Source organism: Lipotes vexillifer, unplaced genomic scaffold (genome assembly GCF_000442215.2).
Source record: "Lipotes vexillifer unplaced genomic scaffold, Lipotes_vexillifer_v1.1 scaffold564, whole genome shotgun sequence".
NCBI lineage: Eukaryota > Metazoa > Chordata > Mammalia > Artiodactyla > Lipotidae > Lipotes > Lipotes vexillifer.
The window spans coordinates 2,428,599-2,441,075 of NW_006787829.1; the positions used below are offsets into that span (position 1 = coordinate 2,428,599).

A 12,477-nucleotide genomic window follows, 5' to 3' on the forward strand; every position below is an offset into this window, starting at 1 on the left:
AAAAAAAAAAAAAAAAAAAAAAGATATAGACTACTCCATCTTAATATCTATCTGAAAAACATAATTTGCAAGAAAAAAATACTCAAATTCCTTGTTTTTAAGTACTTCCTTTTTTCCCACTGGCATGCCACGAAGCTAAGACAATTTTAAAAAATTGTGCCATGGCTTCTTAAACACTTTTACTACCATCTAAAAGCAGACTGTTACATCTACACATAAAAAAATGGTTTAAAAAATAAATAATACTTTCAAATTAATCATAATTTAAACTAGTTTAAAACTCTTTGCAAGAAATGCAAAAAAAAGCGTTCTTCATTTTTACACTTAGATCTTGCCTCAGTCTCACTGTCAGGATATCCTTCTTTTGAAATTTAAGGCCATTTTCTTTTAAAGAAGAGCCTTTCATTTCTCAAAAATCTTACATGAACCATGAAACTACCACCACTGCCAAAAAAGAAAACAAAAGCTTCCAATTTCAGACCTGTGGGTTACAACTGTGAGTCTAAATTTCAGAATTATGTAGAAACATAATTCAATATCATTCTTATTCGAAATAAGACACTCTGGTATTGCCTATGTACCCACAACACAACGCAGTACAAATAAAAATTGTAAAACAACAGTGAAAATTGAAACATACAAACAATAAAGAAAATGCTCTTTTATCTGTTTTGGAAAACCAATTTTCTGGTTGTTGTTAGTTTTTTTTTTTCTTTTTTTTTAACATCTTTATTGGAGTATAATTGCTTAAAAATGTTGTATTAGTTTCTGCTGTATAACAAAGTGAATCAGCCATATGTATACAAATATCTCCATATCCCCTCCCTCTTGCGTCTCTCTCCCACCCTCCCTATCCCACCCCTCTACATGGTCACAAAGCACCGAGCTGATCTCCCTGTGCTATGTGGCTGCTTCCCACCATCTATTTTACATTTGGTAGTGTATATATGTCAATGTCACTCTCTGACTTCGTCTCAGCTTACAATCCCCCCTCCCATGTCCTCAAGTTCATTCACCACAACTGCGTTTTTATTCCTGTCCTGCCCATAGGTTCTTCAGAACCATTATTTTTTTTTAGATTCCATATATATGTGTTAGCATATGGTATTTTTCTCTTTCTGACTTACTTCACTCTGTATAACAGACTATAGGTACAGCCATCTCACTACAAATAACTCAATTTCATTTCTTTTTATGGCTGAGTAATATTCCATTGTATATATGTGCCACAGCTTCTTTATCCATTCATCTGTTGATGGACACTTACGTTGCTTCCACGTCCTGGCTATTGTAAATAGTGCTGTAAAGAACGTTGTGATACATGACTCCTTTGGAATTATGGTTTTCGCAGGTTATACGCCCAGTAGTGGGATTGCTGGGGTGTATGGTAGTTCTACTATTAGTTTTTTTTTTTTTTTTTTTTTTTGCTGTACGCGGGCCTCTCACGGCTGTGGCCTCTCCTATTTCAGAAAACAGGCTCTGGATGCATAGGCCCAGCGGCCATGGTTCACAGGCCCAGCCGCTCCGTGGCATATGGGATCTTCCCAGACCAGGGCACGAACCCGTGTCCCCTGCATCGGCAGGCGGACTCTCAACAACTGCGCCACCAGGGAAGCCCTACTATTAGTTTTTAAGGAACCTTCTTACTGTTCTCCATAGTGGCTGCATCAATTTACTTTCCCACCAACAGTGCAAGAGGCTTCCCTTTTCTCCACACCCTCTCCAACACTTATTATCTGTAGACTTTTTGATGATGGCCATTCCTACTGGTGTGAGGTGCTACCTAATTGTAGGTTTGATTTGCATTTCTCTAATGATAAGAAATGTTGAGCAAATCTTCATGTGTTGGTTGCCAATCTATATACATCCACTTTGGAGAAATGTCTATTTAGGGCTTCTGCCCATTTTTGGATTGGGTTATTTGTTTTTCTGATATTGAGCTGCATGAGCTGCTTGTATATTTTGGAGATTAATCCTTGTCAGTGGCTTCGTTTACAAATATTTTCTCCCACTCTGAGGGTTGTCTTTTTGTCTTGTTTATGGTTTCCTTTCCTGTGCAAAAGCTTTTAAGATTTATCAGGTCCCATTTGTTTATTTTTGGTTTTATTTCCATTTCTCTAGGAGGTGGTCATAAAGGATCTTGCTGTGATTTATGTAATAGACGGTTCTTCCTATGTTTTCCTCTAAGAGTTTTATAGTGTCTGGCCTTACATTAAGGTCTTTCATCCATTTTGAGTTTATTTTTGGGTATGGTGTTAGGAAGTGTTCTAATTTCATTCTTTTACATATAGCTGTCCACTTTTCCCAGCACCACTTATTGAAGAGGCTGTCTTTTCTCCATTGTATATTCTTGCCTCCCTCATCAAAAATAAGTTGACTATAGGTGTGTGGATTTATCTCTGGGCTTTCTATCCTGTTCCATTGATCTATAGTTCTGTTTTTGTGCCAGTATCATGCTGTCTTGATTACTGTAGCTTTGTAGTAAAGTCTGCAGTCTTGGAGCCTGATTCCTCCAGCTCCATTTTTCTTTCTCAAGATTGCTTTGGCTATTTGAGGTCTTTTCTGCTTCCATACAAATTGTGATTTTTTAGTTCTCATTCTGTGAAAAATGCCATTGGTAATTTGATAGGGATTGCGTTCAATATGTAGATGGATTTGGGGAGTATAGTCATTTTCACAATGTTGATTCTTCGAATCTAAGAACATGGAATATCTCTCCATCTGTTTTCATCATCTTTCATTTCTTTCATCAGTGTCTTATACTTTTCTGCTTACATGTCTTTTGTCTCCTTTTATTCTTTTTGTTGCAATGGTGAATCTGAGTGTTTCCTTAATTTGTCTTTCAGATTTTTCATCATTAGTGTACAGGAATGCAAGAGCTTTCTCATTAATATTGTATCCTGCTACTTTACCAAATTCATTGATTAGCTCTAGTAGTTTTCTGGTAGCATCTTTAGGATTCTCTATGTATAGTATCATGTCATCTGCAAACAGTGACAGTTTTATTTCTTTACCAATTTGGATTCCTTTTATTTCTTTTTCTTCTTTGATTGCTGTGGCTAAAACTTCCAAAACTATGTTGAATAATAGTGGTGAGAGTGGGAAACCTTGTCTTTTTCCTGATATTAGTCGAAATGGTTTCAGTTTTTCACCACTGAGAATGATGTTGGCTGTGGGTTTGTCATATATGGCCCTTATTATGTTGAGGTAAGTTCCCTCTATGCCTGCTTTCTGGAGGGTTTTTATCATAAATCGGTATTGAATTTTGTCAAAAGCTTTGTCTGCATCTATTGAGGTTATCAGATGTTTTTTATCCTTCAATTTGTTAATATGGTGTATCACATTGATTGATTTGCGTATATTGAAGAATCCTGGCATTCCTGGAATAAACCTTGATCATGGTATGATCCTCTTAATGTGCTGTTGGATTCTGTTTGCTAATATTTTGTTCAGGATTTTTGCATCTATGTTCATCAGTGATATTGGCCTGTAGTTTGTGTGTGTGTGTGTGTGACATATTTGTCTGGTTTCAATATCAGGGTGATAGTGGCCTCACAGAATGAGTTTGGGAGTGTTCATCCCTCTACTATATTTTGGAAGACTTTGATAGGGTAGGTTTGAGCTCTTCTCTAAATGTTTGATAGAATTCTCCTGGGAAGCCATCTGTTCCTGGGCTTTTGGTTGTTGGAAGATTTTTAATCACAGTCTAAATTTCAGTGCTTGTGATTGGTCTGTTTATATTTTCTATTTCTTCCTGGTTCAGTCTTGGAAGGTTGTGCTTTTCTAAGAATTTGTCCATTTCTTCCAGGTTGTCCATTTCATTGGCATATAGCTGCCTGTAGTAGTCTCTCACGATCCTGTGTATTTCTGCAGTGTCAGCTGTTACTTCTCCTTTTTCGTTTCTGATTCTATTGATCTGAGTCCTCTCCCTCTTTTTCTTGATGAGTCTGGCTAATGGTTTATCTATTTTGTTTATCTTCTCAAAGAACCAGCTTTTAGTTTTATTGATCTTTGCCATTGTTTCCTTCATTTCTTTTTCATTTATTTCTGATCTGATTTTTATGATTTCTTTCCTTCTGCTAACTCTGGGGTGTTTTTGATCTTCTTTCTCTAATTGCTTTAGGTGTGAGGTTAGGCTGTTCATCTGAGATTTTTCTTGTTTCTCGAGGTAGGATTGTATTGCTATAAATTTCCCTCTTAGAACTGCTTTTTGCTGTATCCCATAGGTTTCGGGGCATCATGTTTTCACTGTCTTTTGTTTCTAGGTATTTTTTAATTTCCTCTTTGATTTCTTAAGTGATCTCTTGGTTATTTAGTAGTGTATTGTTTAGCCTCCATGTGTTTGTATTTTTTACAGATTTTTCCCTGTAATTGATATGTAGCCTCATAGCGTTGTGATCGGCCAAGATACTTGATAAGATTTCAGTTTTCTTAAATTTACTAAGGCTTGATTTGTGACCCAAGATATGATGTATCCTGGAGAATGTTCCATAAGCACTTGAGAAGAAAGTGTATTCTGTTGTTTTTGGATGGAATGTCCTATGAATATCAGTTAAGTCCATCTTGCTTAATGTGTCATTTAAAGCTTGTGTTTCCTTATTTATTTTCATTTTGGATGATCTCTGCGTTGGTGAAACTCGGGTGTGAAAGTCCCCTATTATGATTGTGTTACTGTTGATTTCCCCTTTTATGGCTGTTAGCATTTGCCTTATGTATTGAGGTGCTGCTATGTTGGGTGCATAAATATTTACAACTGTTATATCTTCTTCTTGGATTGATCCCTTGATCATTCCGTAGTGTCCTTCTTTGTCTCTTGTAAGAGTCTTTATTTTAGAGTCTGTTTTGTCTGATATGAGAATTGCTACTCCAGCTTTCTTTTGATTTCCACTTGCATGGAGTATCTTTTTTCCATCCCCTCACTTTCAGTTTATATGTGTCCCTAGGTCAGAAGTGGGTCTCTTGTAGACAGTATATATACATGTCTTGTTTTTGTATCCATTCAGCCAGTCTATGTCTTTTGGTTGGAGCATTTAATCCATTTACATTCAAGGTGATTACTGATATGTATGTTCCTATTACCATTTTCTTAATTGATTTGGGGGTCACTTTTGTGGGTCTTTTTCTTCACGTCTGTTTCCTGCTTAGAGAAGTTCCTTTAGTGTTTGTTGTAAAGCTGGTTTGGTGGTGCTGAATTCTCCGAGCTTTTGCTTGTCTGTAAATCTTTTTTTTTTTTTTTTTTTTTAACATCTTTATTGGGGTATAATTGCTTTACAATGGTGTGTTAGTTTCTGCTTTATAACAGAGTGAGTCAGTTATACATATATATATGTTCCCATATCTCTTCCCTCTTTGTCTCCCTCCCTCCCCAGAGGTTGTTGGGAAGGTTGTTAAAACCCAAATTTGCAACTGGAATGCTTGCTGAAAGCACCTGGTTACCTCAGCAGTCAATATAAATTACAGAGGCTTTCGTCCTTATCCCCTCCTGGGGCACGTGGAGCACAGCCCTAAGGGAACTCCTATTACTCTTTTTTCCAGTGCTCCAGGAGACGTGCACATCTGTTGTTGACACATGTGGAACCTCAGCTCTCCCACCACCTCTCACACTGTTGATGTGATCATGATATTTTCAAACCTAAGGAAGGACCTCCAGGCAGAAGGAAGACACACCTGACACAATTAAAACCAAAACAGTTGGCACACTGGGATACAGATGAGGAATTTACTGCCTTTCTCTGTACACTCCGAGCTGCTGGATGTTAGTGAAGGGTTAAGCTAAGGACAAAATTAAAGAATTGTATCTGTTTTCTTATTACATGAAGAGGTTGCATCACTTGGTTTTTCCTTAAAATCTCTGACCATAAAATTGTGACCCTTTCCTAATTTACCTGGGCTACTTCAAGTTTACTTTGGGGAACTCCTTTCCACAGACAGATTGACATTGCCTTTTAGGATCTTGCAATGCATGCTGGTTAAGAATCTTAGCCTGGGAACCACCCGGACCTGGGTCTGATACTTGACTCACCGCCTACTTACTAGCTGGGTGACCTCAGGCAAGTAGCTTCCCCTCGGCAAGCCCATCTCCTTATCTGTAAAGCAGGTAGGACACCCCACTGCCAGCCTGGGAGTATTCTTGTGAGGATTCAGAGAGACCTTGGTATCAAGTCTTCCTCTCGGTGACCGACGCATAGTTAAGTACTCAATAGTTTCTTTGTTTTTACCATTGTAATTGTTTTACAAAAGAGAGTCGAACAGATAAAATGCACAAGCTGACCTGTAACATAATTGAAAAACTTAAGGCAATGCACATGTATTTTGGCAGTTTAGAATGTGATAACTGGACAAACGTTTCTTCCTTGTTGAGTGCTCAGCAAAGTCTGCATACTGTGCTATTAGAAATGCCTGTTATAAGGGGAACAGACCTCCACCAGGTTCATAGTATCATTTGAATTTGAAGGCATTCCTTTCTCACAAAAGGAATTGCCATTTGAAAGGACAAGTCCCTATGAGGAGTAGAACAGACAGCAGAAGGTCTTGGCTTTTAGCTGCCTGAGCCATCTCAAATAATTCATCCAGTCTTCTTGACCTCTGCTTCAACCTCTCTGTCCAGGAAAGCAACAGGTATATTGCATGCAAGGAGGTTACTGATTCCTTCAAGTTTGATTTTGGGGTCAGATAGAACTAGCTTCAAATTCTAGCTGCACAGCATGCAAGCTGTGTGGCTAATGATTTTGAGCCCTAGTTTATGCCTCTGGGAGGAGATTAATGGGGTACCTTCCTGATAGGTTTGCTGGGAGGATTAAAAGAGAGCAAATTGCCCAAGCTTTGCAAATGGCAGCTAATAAAATAATGAAAACTTTTTGCTTTCAGAACTCTATCTTAAATTGAGGACTCCAAAGAGCTTCTGTGACTATTATTAATTTTTAATTAAAAGTAAGTTAAAATTTATTTTATTACTATGAGAAACAAAATGAGAAACTTTAAAAATATTTGTGTATTAATTTAAAAATCACAGCAAACTCTTAATATGCTAACATAAAAATACATTTTTAATAAAAAGTAACTTTTTTTAAAAAAAGGAACAAAAGAGAAGACTTCATTAGTTTTTTTTTTTCAAGTCCCTTTAATGTCTTAGTAGGAAGGAGTGGAATTCTCATATCTGCTTCCACTAAAATCTGTTGCAGTATCACACATTACTTAGCTTCTGGAAAACTCCACTTTACACCCTAGATGGAATGAAAGCAGAGAAAAGCAAATAATACCTTGGCATTATAAAAATAGTTTTGACCTCATGGACTCCCTGAAAGGGACTCAGGGACCCCCCACTCTTTGAAAACAACCGACTTGGGACAACTGTCTTTCAAACTCTCAAACTGTAGATGATCCAAAGGCTTATGTAGAAAAAGAATGTTACAATGCATAAGAGAAAGAGAAACATCAAGGCCAAGAATATAGAATATCTGAGTCCCACTGAAGAATTTACTTTTAGAAATAAGCTTGTACTCAAGTACGGGGCAGGAGAACAGCAGGAGCCCGAACATATTTACAGAATCAGGCAAGTATCAGGCAAATATATTCTCCAAACAGACTGGACAAACTTGTGATGCCAGTAATCCAGACATCACAGATCACTGCTTCTATGTCTCTTTCTCCGTTCTCCACCACTCCACACCAGCACTGCAGGAAAATACCCATTTGCTCTCTGGATTATCGAATGTTGTAGTTATACCCCACCAGGGCATGGTGACTCAAACCCAGAAAAACTCATGGGTTTTTCAAACACACAGACCTGGGTTCAAAGGCTCGAATTGCCACTTAAGAGCTATGTAGTCTTGGAAAAGTTACTTAAATTTACTGAATCTCATGTATATGATGGGGATTGTGATGGACTAAAAATGACCATATTCTCTGCAACTCCTCCCATCAAAAGTGTGGAATGCAATGGAATACTACTCAGCCATAAAAAAGAAACCTTACCATTTGCAATAACATGGATGAATCTAGAGGGCATTATACTAAATAAGTCAGACAAAGACAAATACCACATGTGATCTCACTTATATGCAGAATCTAAAAAACTAAACAAAATGAAAACAGACTCATAGATACAGAGAATAAATGGATGGCTGCCAGAGGGGAGGGTGGGTGAAATAGCTGAAGAGGATTAAGAGGTATAAACCTCCAGTTATAAAATAAATAAGCCTGAGGATGGAATGTATAGCACAATAATGGTCAATAATACTGTCATAACTTTGTATGTGGACAGATGGTTACTAGATTTCTCGTGTGATCATTTCATAATGTATGCAAGTCAAATCTCTATGTAGTACACATGAAACTAACATAATATTGTATGTCCACTATCTTTCAATAAGATTTTTTTTAATTAATTAAATTTATTTAACACACATAGAGCTAATTCAAGTAATCTCCTTCTTGAGTGAGCTTTGGAGTTTTTGTCTTCAAGGAATTTGCCCATTTCAAGAAAGTAATCAAATTTTTTAGCAAAGTTGTTTATTATATTCTCTTAATCCTTCTAATGATGTAGATCTCTAGTGATATTTTTTCACTCCTTACACATAATGTATATATTCTACCTTTTTTTTGAATTTTTGAATTTTATTTATTTTTTTATACAGCAAATTCTTATTACTTATTCATTTTATACATATTAGTGTATATACGTCAGTCCCAATCTCCCAATTCATCAATAATGAATCTTTCAATAAGATTTTTTGAAAGTTGAAGTCTATTTTCTCATGTCTTGAATTGGGCTGGCGCTGAGTCTGCATCACTCTATGTGGTCGAAGCGGCAATACTTAACTTTTGAGCATGGTTTCAAGAGGCCCTGCAGCTTCCACACTTACCCTGTGGAACCCTGAGGCCCCCGTGCTGTGATGAAAGATTCCATGGAGGAAGAGGGCCAGCCATCTCTGGTGAGGCCCCAGACATCTTATCCCATCCAGCCTCAGCCAAGCAGCCATATGGAGAGTTCCGGTGAAAACAGCAGAACCACCACCCATTCAGCCCACAGAACTGTGAGAAATGATCATTCTGTTTTAGGCTACTAAATAGATGGGTAGTTTCTAGGGTGACCAATTTGTCCCAGTTTGCCTGGGACTTGCCCACTTTTAGCTGCCAGTCCCACATCCCAAGAAACCCCTCAGCCCTAGTTGGTCACCTATTTGTAGCACAATTGCAAATACCTTACACAGGAATAAGAGCGTTCAACTCAGTGTTTGAGAGAATTAAGTGAAATGATGAGGTAAAGGCAAAATATAGACAGAGCCCATAAAATGAAAGGTTTTGTTTTTCTTTTCAATTTATAAAATAACTTTATAATAATTTATAATTACTCTATCTTTAATAAAATAATATTTCCATAGCTAATTAAAATTTGATCTTTTATCTTTGTCTATAACTGAACTTCTCATTCAGGGCCCTAATTGCTTTTTTTCTTTTTTTAAATTAGTTTATTTATTTTTGGCTGCGTTGGGTCTTCGTTGCTGCACGCGGCTTTCTCTAGTTGCGGCGAGCGGCGGCTACTCTTCGTTGCTATGCGCGGGCTTCTCATTGTGGTGGCTTCTCTTGTTGCGGAGCACGGGCTCTAGGCACGTGGGCTACAGTAGTTGGGGCACATGGGCTCAGTAATTCTGGCTCGCAGGCTCTAGAGCTCAGGCTCAGTAGCTGTGGCGCACGGGCTTAGCTGCTCTGCGGCATGTGGGATCTTCCCGGACCAGGGCTCGAACCCGTGTCCCCTGCATTGGCAGGCGGATTCTGAACCACTGCACCACCAGGGAAGTCCCGGGACCTAATTGCTTTAAATATACCAGAGAGCATTCTCTGCTGGAGAATGCTGCATTTTCAGCTAAGCACGAAGGTAGCAGGCCCCTGGGAAATTATGAACCAAAAAGAGAAAGAAAACATTGGACTTAGCTAAATTCAAACTGGCTGTGAGTTCTCAAAAGAGTATCACTGTTGAAGATGGAAAACACTTAATATTATGTCATTCTGGGTGGGTCTAGAACAGGACCTTTTTTTGGACAATATTTTTCCCCAGGGGCATGCTCCTTCATCTGCTGTGTGTTTTTCTGTCTTCTCATTTTGCTTATCTTACTGTGATTGGGTTCACCTTTTTGCAGGCTGCAAGTTCGTAGCTCCCGTTGTTTTTGATGTCTGTCTCCAGTGGCTAAGGTTGGTTCAGTGGGTTGTGTAGGCTTCCTGGTGGAGGGGACTAGTGCCTGTGTTGTGGTGTATGAGGCTAGATCTTGTCTCTCTAGTGGGCAGGTCCACGTCTGGTGGTGTGTTTTGGGGTGTCTGTGGACTTATTATGATTTTAGGCAGCCTCTCTGCTAGTGGGTGGGGTTGTGTTCCTGTTTTGCTATATGGTTGGCATAGGTTGTCCAGCACTGTAGCTTGCTGGTCGTTGAGCGAAGCTGGGTGCTGGTGTTGAGATGGAGATCTCTGGGAGATTTTCGCCGTTTGATATTATATGGGGCTGGGAGGTCTCTTCTTGACGAGTGTTCTGAAGTTGGCTCTCCCACCTCAGAGGCAGAGTCCTGACTCCTGGCTGGAGCAGCAAGAGCCTTTCATCCACTCGGCTTTTGGGAGGTCTGAGGTCTTCTGCCAGCGTTCAGTAGGTGTTCTGTAGGAGTTGTTCCACATGTAGATGTATTTCTGGTGTATTTGTGGGGAGGAAGGTGATCTCCGCGTCTTACTCCTCCGCCATCTTTCCACCGCCCCCTTGTCTGTAAATCTTTTGATTTCTCCATTGAATCTGAATGAGATCCTTTCCAGGTCAAGTAACCTTGGTTGTAGGTTTTCCCCTTTCATCACTTTAAATATGTACTGCCACTCCCTTCTGGCTTGCAGGGTTTGTGCTGAAAGATCATCTTTTAACCTTATGGGGATTCCCTTGTATGTTCTTTGTTGCTTTTCCCTTGCTGCCTTTAATATTTTTTCTTTGTATTTAGTTTTTGATAGTTTGATTAATATGTGTCTTAGCATCTTTCTCTTTGGGTTTATCCTGTACGGTACTCTCTGTGCCTCCTGTTCTTGACTATTTCCTTTTCTATGTTAGGGAAGTTTTCAACTATAATCTCTTCAAATAGTTTCTCAGTCCCTTTCTTTTTCTCTTCTTCTTTTGGGACCTCTACAATTCAAATGTTGCTGTGTTTAATGTTGTTCCAGAGGTCTCTGAGACTGTCCTCAATTCTCTTCATTCTTTTTTCTTTATTCTGCTCTGTGGTAATTATTTCCACTATTTTATCTTCCAGGTCACTTATTCGTTCTTCTGCCTCAGTTACTGTGGTATTGATTCCTTCTAGAGAATTTTATATTTCATGTATTGTGTTGTTCATCGTTTGTTTGCTCTTTAGTTCTTTTAGGTCCTCGTTAAACATTCTTGTATTTTCTCCATTCTATTTCCAAGATTTTGGATCATCTTTACTATCATTATTCTGAATTCTTTTTCAGGTAGACTGCCTATTTCCTCTTCATCTGTTTGGTCTGGTAGGTTTTTATCTTGCTCCTTCATCTGCTGTGTGTTTCTCTGCCTTCTCATTTTGCTTAATTTACTGTGTTTGGGGTCTCCTTTTCACAGGCTGCAGGTCTGTAGTTCCCATTGTTTTTTGTGTCTGCCCCCGTGGGTAAGGTTGGTTCAGTGGGCTGTGTAAGTTTCCTGGTGGAGGGGACTACTGCCTGTGTTCTGGTAGATGAGGCTGGATCTTGTCTTTCTGGTGGGCAGGACCACATCCAGTGCTGTGTTTTGGGGTGTCTGTGAACTTATTATGATTTTATGCAGTCTCTCTGCTAATGGGTGGGGTTGTGCTCCTGTCTTGCTAGTTGTTTGGCAGGGGATGTCCAGAACTGGAGCTTGTTGGTCATTGAGTGGAGCTGGGTCTTAGCATTGAGATGCAGATCTCTGGGAGAGCTCTCGCCGTTTGATATTACGTGGGGCCGGGAGGTCTTTGGTGGTCCAATGTCCTGAACTCAGCTCTCGAACCTCAGAGGCTCAGACCTGACCCCCAGCTGGAGCGCCAAGACCCTGTCAGCCACACGGCTTTTGGGAAGTCTAAGATCTTCTGCCAGCATTCAGTAGGTCTTCTGTAGGAGTTGTTCCACATGTAGATGTATTTTTGATGTATTTGTGGGCAGGAAGATGATCTCCACATCTAACTCCTCTGTCATCTTGAAGGTCCTCCTCTGGTTGTTGTTAGTTTTAATATGCAACATTATTTAAGAGCTCAGAGAAAAGTGAGGTTGTGCAGTTGTAGACAATGAACAATAAGGCACAGATACTTTTGGATATTAATATATGATACCAGCAAGTTTGGGATGGGTTCTATTACCACATGGGGATTTATATTACCAGTTAACAGACTTCTATGCAACCGCCCAAAAGACAATTTATAATGATGAAATGAGGTCAGATGACTAGTGAAGAAAGGTACATAAAAGGAATAAAGGCATTCAGGGAAA

At 39.1% G+C, this 12,477-nt stretch overlaps 1 protein-coding gene across 1 annotated transcript in view; it reads right to left on the bottom strand.

The window, feature by feature from the left end:
* Positions 1-12,477, bottom strand: part of DOK6 (docking protein 6) — a 416,940-nt gene that overhangs the window by 236,386 nt on the left and 168,077 nt on the right. The gene's annotated exons all lie outside the window — the stretch shown is intronic.